The 8,589-nt window shown below is 39.5% G+C and overlaps 1 long non-coding RNA gene across 2 annotated transcripts in view; it reads left to right on the plus strand.

Moving 5' to 3' along the window:
* LOC138840771 (uncharacterized) overlaps positions 1-8,589 on the plus strand; it is a 41,216-nt gene that overhangs the window by 25,907 nt on the left and 6,720 nt on the right. The gene's annotated exons all lie outside the window — the stretch shown is intronic.

Below are 8,589 nucleotides of genomic sequence, written 5' to 3' on the forward strand. Positions count from 1 at the left end.
TCTCTGGGTCTGGTCAAGTTTATCAATAACTATAGCCTCTATGACAAATCATAGAAGACCCTGAATCAGAATTATCCAACTAAGTCACAAATTACTCATCTACAAAAACTCTGAGATAATAAATATCTGTTGGGGCTGGGAAGGTGGCTCAGTGATAGAGCACTTGCCTTGCATGCCTGAGGCCCTGGGTTCGATTCCTCAGCACCACATAAGCAAAAAGAAAAAAGATGGAAGTGGTGCTGTGGCTCAAGTGGTAGAGTGCTAGCCTTGAGCTGAAGAGCTGAGGGACAGCGCCCAGGCCCAGAGTTCAGGCCCCACAACCAGACCCTCCCCGCCCCCCAAAATAAATATCTGTTATTTTAAGCCACTACATTTTGGCCATTTGTCAGCTAACCCTGTTCCCTTTTGGTTTGCACCTGTTCTGTCATTGTACTTGGAAGATGTACCCATGCTGATTGCAAGAGTTACAGATTGACCTTTGTAATGGGCCATTCCTATTTTATTATATGAACACAACTTTTTTTTTCATTAGAAAGTAAGACTCTTTAATGAAAGACTTATGCTGCAATATGGTGAACACAACTTTTTTTTAATGTATTTTTTAATTGTGAAAATACTGTCCAGAGGGGTTACAATTACATGGGCAAGATAATGAATACATTTCTTATCAAGCATTGTAGCCTCCTCCTTTGTTTCCCCTTCCCATCCCTTCGCATCCTCCCCCCCATCCCCCCACCAAAGTTGTAAATGAACACAACTTTTTAAACGTACATTCAACTATTGATAGAGACTTAGTTGCCAGTTTGAGGACTGCTATGAATATTCCTACACACGTGAGAATTTTTTTTTTTTTTGGTCGGTCATGGGGCTTGAACAGTCTGGGCGCTGTCCCTCAGCTCTTCAGCTTAAGGCTAGCACTTTACCACTTGAGCCACAGCACCACTTCTGGTTTTCTGAGTGGTTTATTGGAGATAAGTCTCTCATGGACTTTCCTGCCTGGGCTGGCTTTGAACCATGATCCTCAGATCTCAGCCTCCTGAGTAGCTAGGATTACAGGTGTGAGCCACCAGTGCTGGACACGTGGGTATTTTTATTATTTTTTGTCAGTCATGCAGCCTGAACTCTGGGCCTGGGCACTGTCCCTCAGCTCCTCAGCTGTACTGAGCCATAGCACCACTTCTGGCTTTTTTTGCTTATGTGATACTAAGGAATCAAACCCAGGGCCTCATGCATGCAAGATAAGCACTCTACCACTGAGCCACCTTCCCAGCCCTAAGGGGATTTGTGTGTGTGTGTGTGTGTGTGTGTGTGTGTGTGTGTGTGTGTGAGAGAGAGAGAGAGAGAGAGAGAGAGAGAGCATCATCGCTTAACTAGATATTACTCAAGTGAGGAATTTCTGCATCATGGGGTAGGTATATGGATTTGATAGATATTGCAAGCCAGTTTCCCAACTAGTTTTTATTAATTTATATCTCTTCCTCCATATATTAGAGTTTCAACTGCTCACATCCACATTAATACTTGCCATGTTCATTTTTTTAAACCATGCTAGTAGGTCCAAGGTAACTATGAGAGAAGAGTGCCAAATGGAGTCACCTCTTGTTCTTTATAATTCCCTTAAGCCATTTGGACACCAACCCTCAGTGTTTGCATGGAGAACACTGTGGTCTTCACTGGTATCTACAACAAAGTCATCCTGCCAGGCCAGACATGGCTTCTTCTGTTCTAACACTTCTTCCTAGAATGTCCTTTATATCTCTTAAAGATCATTATGTCCTGAGATATAAGTAAACAGAAATGGACATAAGGTTCACTTTGTGAATAGGTGGACGTCAAACTTGTAGGGAAGAGATTTTTTTAAGGGCATGAAAATTCTCAGATTGAGAAAAACTTGGAAACATTTATTTAACAACCTTTCCCAGGACATGTCTTAGCCCTAGTCTCACTTCTCACCCTCAATAGAGGCTGGTCATCACAAGAGTTCATGATTTCTCTCCGTGTCTTGTGCTCACTGCAGTCATCCAAATGGAACATCACTGCCTACAGAGATTTGTGTCGTCAGTAAATATTTATCAATTGTCTACTACATAATAACCCCTGGATAAAGGAAAGAAAGATGTGGTATTTTGGTAGTCTATGAAAATGCACAATGCAATAACAGATGTAGTCTAAAATATAGCCATAAATCAAATGACCTGTCAGTGTATAATCATGGTATTGGAATAGCATAAAATATACCAAGGAGGAAAATGATTTTTTATTTGTAAAAAAAATGGTTGCTAGATCTGTACCAAATTGTACCAAATTGTCTATAGGAAATATAGAATACATGTCACAGTGCTGTTTCTATTGTGCTCTGCCAGGGAGAAGCACTGATACAACTCTTGGGAATCTTTTCCCCACCTTCATGCATTTCTGATTAGGCTTTTCAGTATCAGTGAGTGGAAGCCTTTTTGGGTTATTTCATAGCCAATCCAATTCGGACTGGAGTGGCCAGTGGCTGTTTAACGGCACTGCACAAGGATCCATGTCCACAAAATGCAGTTCTTTTCCAAATTAGAAAAAAAAAATGTGGTAGTTTTCCCATCAAAACTAGTAACATTCCTCCAATGGTGGTCATAACACAGAAGCAAGAATGAGACATCCGAAAGGGTCAGAAAGAGGGGCTTTGCTGATGGGAAAGGTGTTGACAAAATGAAGGACACAACCCTCTGAACCAATACAGTAGATATGAATCTATGCTTCCAATGCACAAATGGAGAATTTGCTGCAATTTGGAGGAGGATCCATGAGAATTCAAGAGACTGGCTGATGGAAACAAAAGTAGCAGATGTAAGAAAGCTGGATGTCTGGAAAGAAGCAAAGTATCTCAACCACACAAATAGTATAGGCACTAGTTGAATGATGAATTATCTGTGTTGCTCATTCTTAGAGAAAGATATTGCTTTACCACACTACTTGGCCCTTCAGAGAATAATTCTTGTTCTGTATGCTCATTTTCTTTATAGGTTGTATTGATTTTCTACTGCTGCATAACAAAGTCCTGCGCATTCAGTTGCTTAACACCATATCCATAATGTCATGCAAAGGCTTAATGAAAGTCAGAGGCCTGGACATAGAGTAATTAGGTTTTCTGCTAAAGGTCTCATAAAACTGAAATCAAAGTATTGGCTGGGCTTCGTTTCCCTTATGGAAAGTCTGGTGGAGAACTCTTTCCCAAGCTCATTCTGTGTGTGTGTGTGTGTGTGTGTGTGTGTGTGTGTGTGTGTGTGTGTGTGTGTGTGTGTGTGTGTGTGTGTGTGTGTGTGTGTGTGTGTGTGTGTGTGTGTGTGTGTGTGTGTGTGGAGTGCCAGTCCTAGGGCTTAAACTCAGGGACTGGGTGCCATCCTTGAACTTTTATTGCTTAAGGCTAGTGTTCTTGAGCCACAGCTCCATTTCTGGCTTTGTGTTTTTTTGTTGTTGTTCAGTTGATTGGTTGGGTTTTTTTGTTTGTATGTTTGGTGCGTTAGTGGAAATAAAAATCTCAGGGAGCCGGGTGCCAGTGGCTTACGCCTATAATCCTAGCTACTCAGGAGGCTGATATCTGAGGATTGAGGTTCAAAGCTAGCTGGGGCAGGAAAGTCCATGAGACTTACCTCCAATTAACTACCATAAAACTGGAAGTGGTACTGTGGCTCAAGAGGTAGAGCTCTAGCCTTGAGCTGAAAAGCTGAGGGACAGCTCCAGGGCCCAGAGTTCAGGCCCCACGACTGACAAAAAAAAAAAAAAAAGAATCTCAGGGACTTTTCTGCTTGGACTGGCTTTGAACAGTGATCTCAGACCTCAGCCTTTTGAGGAGTAAGCATAGGCACCTAGCCTCTGATTGATTCGGTTCTTTGTGGTCTCTTTATTGTCCATCACATTGGGGCTTTCTCAGCAACTAGATGTCACCTGCACTCATTGCAGCATGACCTCCTCTGAGACACTAGTGGCATGATTATTCCTCCTTGTGTTTTGAATCTCTCTGACATCCCTGTTTCTGACCTTAGCACTCAGATTTAAAGGACTCCTGAGATTAAGTGACTCCAGCTCTGATCATCTTCCTGTCATAAAATAGACTTGACTTGTGACATTAATTACATCTGCAGTAAATCTTCACTGTAATACCCTGAGTCGCATTTGTATAGGGTACTTATGTTATCAAGGCAAACAATTTGGGAGCTCTCTTAGAATTTTTTTGACTCCACTGGCTTTCTTTTTTCTTGCTTGCTTTTAATTTTTAACTTTTGTGGATTCTTATTCTAAAAGGGAGCTTAATAAGGGACATTAAACTTGTTACTGAGAGGAACATTCATATTTATGTATAAAGTTAAGTTTATGGAAGTATAACAAGGACAGTATTCAATTGGAATCATAGTCTTTTGTTAACCCCTTGGTTTTGTGATTCCATCGTCATGCTGATGCCAGACTGAGTTTTCTTCATCAAATCGATACTAGTTTCAGAGATGTTAGTCTACCACAGTAAGAAAAGCACTGTAAACCAGGTCACAAGCCAGGATGCCCAGGAACAGAACACTACATTGGTTTTGTCTGGGACTCGAGATTCTTCACCAGAAATTTCCAACTTGGGTGGAGGTATGATTTTGGTCTCCCCCAAAAAAACTATGGAGATTTTTTTTTGGGGGGGGTCAGTCATGGGGCTTGAACTCTGGGCCTGGACGCTGTCCCTCGGCTATTCAGCTCAAGGCAAGCACTCTATCACTTGAGCCACAGCACCACTTCCAGTTTTCGGGTGGTTTATTGGAGATAAGAGTCTCACAGACTTTCCTGTCTGGGTTGGCTTTGAACCGCAATCCTCAGGTCTCAGCCTTCTGAGTAGCTAAAATTACAGGTGTGAGTCACCGGCTCAACCTGTCTATAAAGGCCAGAAGTACTACTTACTAACCTGTCTACAATAGCCCCTGTAACAAAGAATTTTCCAACCCAAGATATCAGAAGTGCCAGGGTTGGGAAACTGCCTTAAAGAAAGCATAAAGACAATTACTGTAGAGTACAGAGTTATAGTTATCAACCCAACCATATAAATACAGAAGTAGAGCTGATATGATCCACGGGAAAAGATGGAAGAAAAAGAAAAGGAGAATTAGTTGCTTCTTACACGAACAGGAGGCTGAAATTCTACAATCAATTGACTAATGAATGGGTGGAAAGACAGATGCAAAGTTACAAATAATAGTAATAAAATTAGCAAGCACTAAAATGAGGGATAAAAGAAGGAAGCCACGAGATAATAAAAAAGGCAAAACATCTGAATTTGATAAATGAGTGATACTTTCAGAACTTCACTTGAAATCATAGGGATGAAAAGAATAAAATTTTTGTATGGAGGCTTGAACTCAGGGCCTGCGTGCTGTCCCTTAGCTATTTTTTTTTTTTTTTACTTTTTTATTGTCAAGGTGATATATAGAGGGTTACAGTTATATATGTAAGGTGGTGGGTACATTTCTTGTCAAACTTGTTACCCCCTCCCTCATTTTTCTCCCACTTTCCCTCTACCACTTGAGCCACAGCTTTACTTCTGAACAAATAAAACATTTAAGATAAGTTGCTTCAAAGAATTAAGTCTGAGTACACAAATAATAAATTGGAATAAGTTCTATTGTGCCTTTCTTTTTAAACCACACATTATAATAAAACTACAATTGGTAATATATATATATATATATATAGTTTAAAATACAATTCAAGAATTTTTTTTGAAAAACAGAAAACAGAAGGTTAACATGATTTTCTTTTAGTACAGACATAATATTTTCTCATAGTTTAATAATAGTACATAGTACAGTAACAGTAATAGTGTTTTTAACTATATATATTTATTGTACATAGTAAATATATATTAATTTTTACTATATAAATACATATGTTAAAAACACTATTACTGTTACTGTACTATGTACTATTATTATACTATATATATATATATATATATATATATATATATATATATATATATAAAATCTGTAAGATGTCATTTCTTTTCAGAACCTGGTCTCTTGAATGATTCTTAGACAAAGCTTCAGTTATTTGCATTACAATCCAATCTTGTGCTATTTGTTTGCTGTTGCAAATTCTCAAAAGGAGGAAAGGTTTACCTTGGCACGTGGTTTTGGTGGTTTAAGGCCATGATTAATTAGTCCAGTCACTTTTGGGCCTGAGACAAGGTAGAACATCACGGTGAGAGAGCAGGTTGGAGGAAGTTCCTTGCCCTCAGAGTGGTGAGAAGCAAGAGATTGAAGAAGAGCAGGTGTTTCAATCTCCCTTCAATGGACACATGTCCCAGTAACCTAGGCTCCACCTACTGAAGGTTTCACTACTTCCAAGTAGGGTCAAAGGCTGGAGACTAAGCATTTCACACATGGGCCTCTGAGGCATTTATCCAAACCACAGCAATCAGGTTTTTTTTTTTTAATTGGAAGTTATGTCCACAATGTAATTTATGGTGTAACAAATGTAGCCCTTTCTCTTTTCTTAGTATAGGATTTATCTACTTTGTGAATCTTTTCTTTTTTAATTTTTTTGTTATTATAAAGGTGATGTACAGACATATTACAGTTCCATGAGTCAGGTAAAAAATACATTTCTTTTTGGACAGTGTCACCCCCTTCTCTTGCTCACTCTGGTTTTCCCTCCCATCCCACCCATAGGTTGTATAATTCATTTCTAACATAATGTCTAGTATCACTGCTGAATTGGTTCACCTTGTGTCCTACCATTCTATGCTTTCCCTTCCCCTCCCCTCCAATATATACAATATATACATATATATATGTATATATATATATATATATATACACACACACACATATACACACACATATATGACAAAGGGTACAGAAATAAAAAAGTGATAAAAGGGAATAAACTGGATTGCTGATTTTTTTTCAAAAGAAAATCTGTAGATAAGTTCAGATGAGGAAACTTTTAAAACCAAATACTATAGCCGGGTGCTGGTGGCTCGTGCCTGTTAGCCTAGTATTCAGGAGGTTGAGATCTGAGGATCGTGGTTCAACGCCAGACCAAGCAGGAAAGTTCACGAGATTTTTATCTCCAATAAACCGCCAGAAAACCAGCAACAGTGCTGTGGCTCAAAGTGGTAGAACACTAGCCTTGAGTTGAAGAGCTCAGGGACAGCATCCACGTCCAGAGTTCAAGCCCCACAACTGACAAAAAATGTTTAATTAAAAACCCAAATATTATAAATAGTATGCAATTTCTTCCACTGTCTAAGCATGGGAAGCTCCATGAAATCAACTGCATTACAAAGATCTTTTTGCAAATATTAGAGCCACCAATGGAAATACATTTAATTTTTTTTCAATTTACTAAGATTAAGTAATTGTATCAATTCCACAATATTGGGGCGTAGTGGTACTTAGCTAAAGTCACCAACACATTTTAACCTTCACAATGCAAATTGCCATTATCTTGATCTGCAAAGCTTATGAACTCCACAGATTTCAACAACAAAATTCTTTCTTCTGAATTGGATGATTTGTACATTTCTTTCCTTTTGCTTAGTATCAACTATTTCCTCTTTCTCTCTCATTCCCTTCCTCCCCACATTTGGGAAATATGTTTTATTGCTAGAATTATATGGGCATTCTCTAGTCCAACGGAAGCCCAGTCAAGGCCTGTTTTAGTGTCTCTCCCTCCCTCACTTGTAGGTGCAATCATCTGAGTCTACTGCTGGGACTATGAGAACAGGCAAGAATTTGGAGATCCGCATACACAGCTTTTCTTTGCCCATGTGATCATTTGATCTGTATGTCCTCAATGTCAAGACAAAGCTACAGGATTGTTGGTTAGAATCAAGAAATCATAGACTACATTAGTGTTGACAAGGGACACTAAGGTTTGGTGCCACATTTCTATGTGTTCAAATGTGTTCATCCTGACCACCACACTGCTTGGGACCAGCCAGTAGAAGGCCCAGGATGCTGACACCTGCTATAGTTAGTAACTTCTGATCTCTACTGGCTGTTTATGATAACTGGGAACCTACCACAGTCTCTAAACTTCAGTTGTCAAAAAGAGGCCAGAGAAGAGAAATCAACTCACGACGTATGGGAAACTTGAGTTAGTGTTTTAAAATGCAGGTTTCGTAATTACAGAGAGTGTAAGATGGGGGCACATAGGATGAAATTCTGCATTTTTAACTATGCTGTGGTGAGAAACAACTTCAGGTGGCACAAGGTTCTAGGAAATGAGACCATTCTCACTTCAGCATTACAATTTACCAGTCCAAATATTACCAGCAGGTGGTCATGGAGATGAAGAACCCAGATTCCGGTCTTCTTCAACAAAGAATTGCCATTGCTTATAACTGTAATCCTACTTATCAAGAGGCTGAGATCTGAGCAAGAAAGTCCATGAGACTTTTATCTCCAGTTGACTATGAGAAAAAAAAATCTGGAAGTGGAGATGTAGCTCACACGATAGAGTGCTAGCCTTGAGCAAAAAAAGCCAGGGACGGTACCCAGGCCTTGAGTTCAAGACCGGGAACCAGAAAGAAAGGAAAAAAAAGAAATGAAGACACCTATACAAAAG

Source organism: Dipodomys merriami, unplaced genomic scaffold (genome assembly GCF_024711535.1).
Source record: "Dipodomys merriami isolate MVZ:Mamm:240054 unplaced genomic scaffold, mDipMer1.0.p SCAF_30, whole genome shotgun sequence".
NCBI classification, from domain to species: domain Eukaryota; kingdom Metazoa; phylum Chordata; class Mammalia; order Rodentia; family Heteromyidae; genus Dipodomys; species Dipodomys merriami.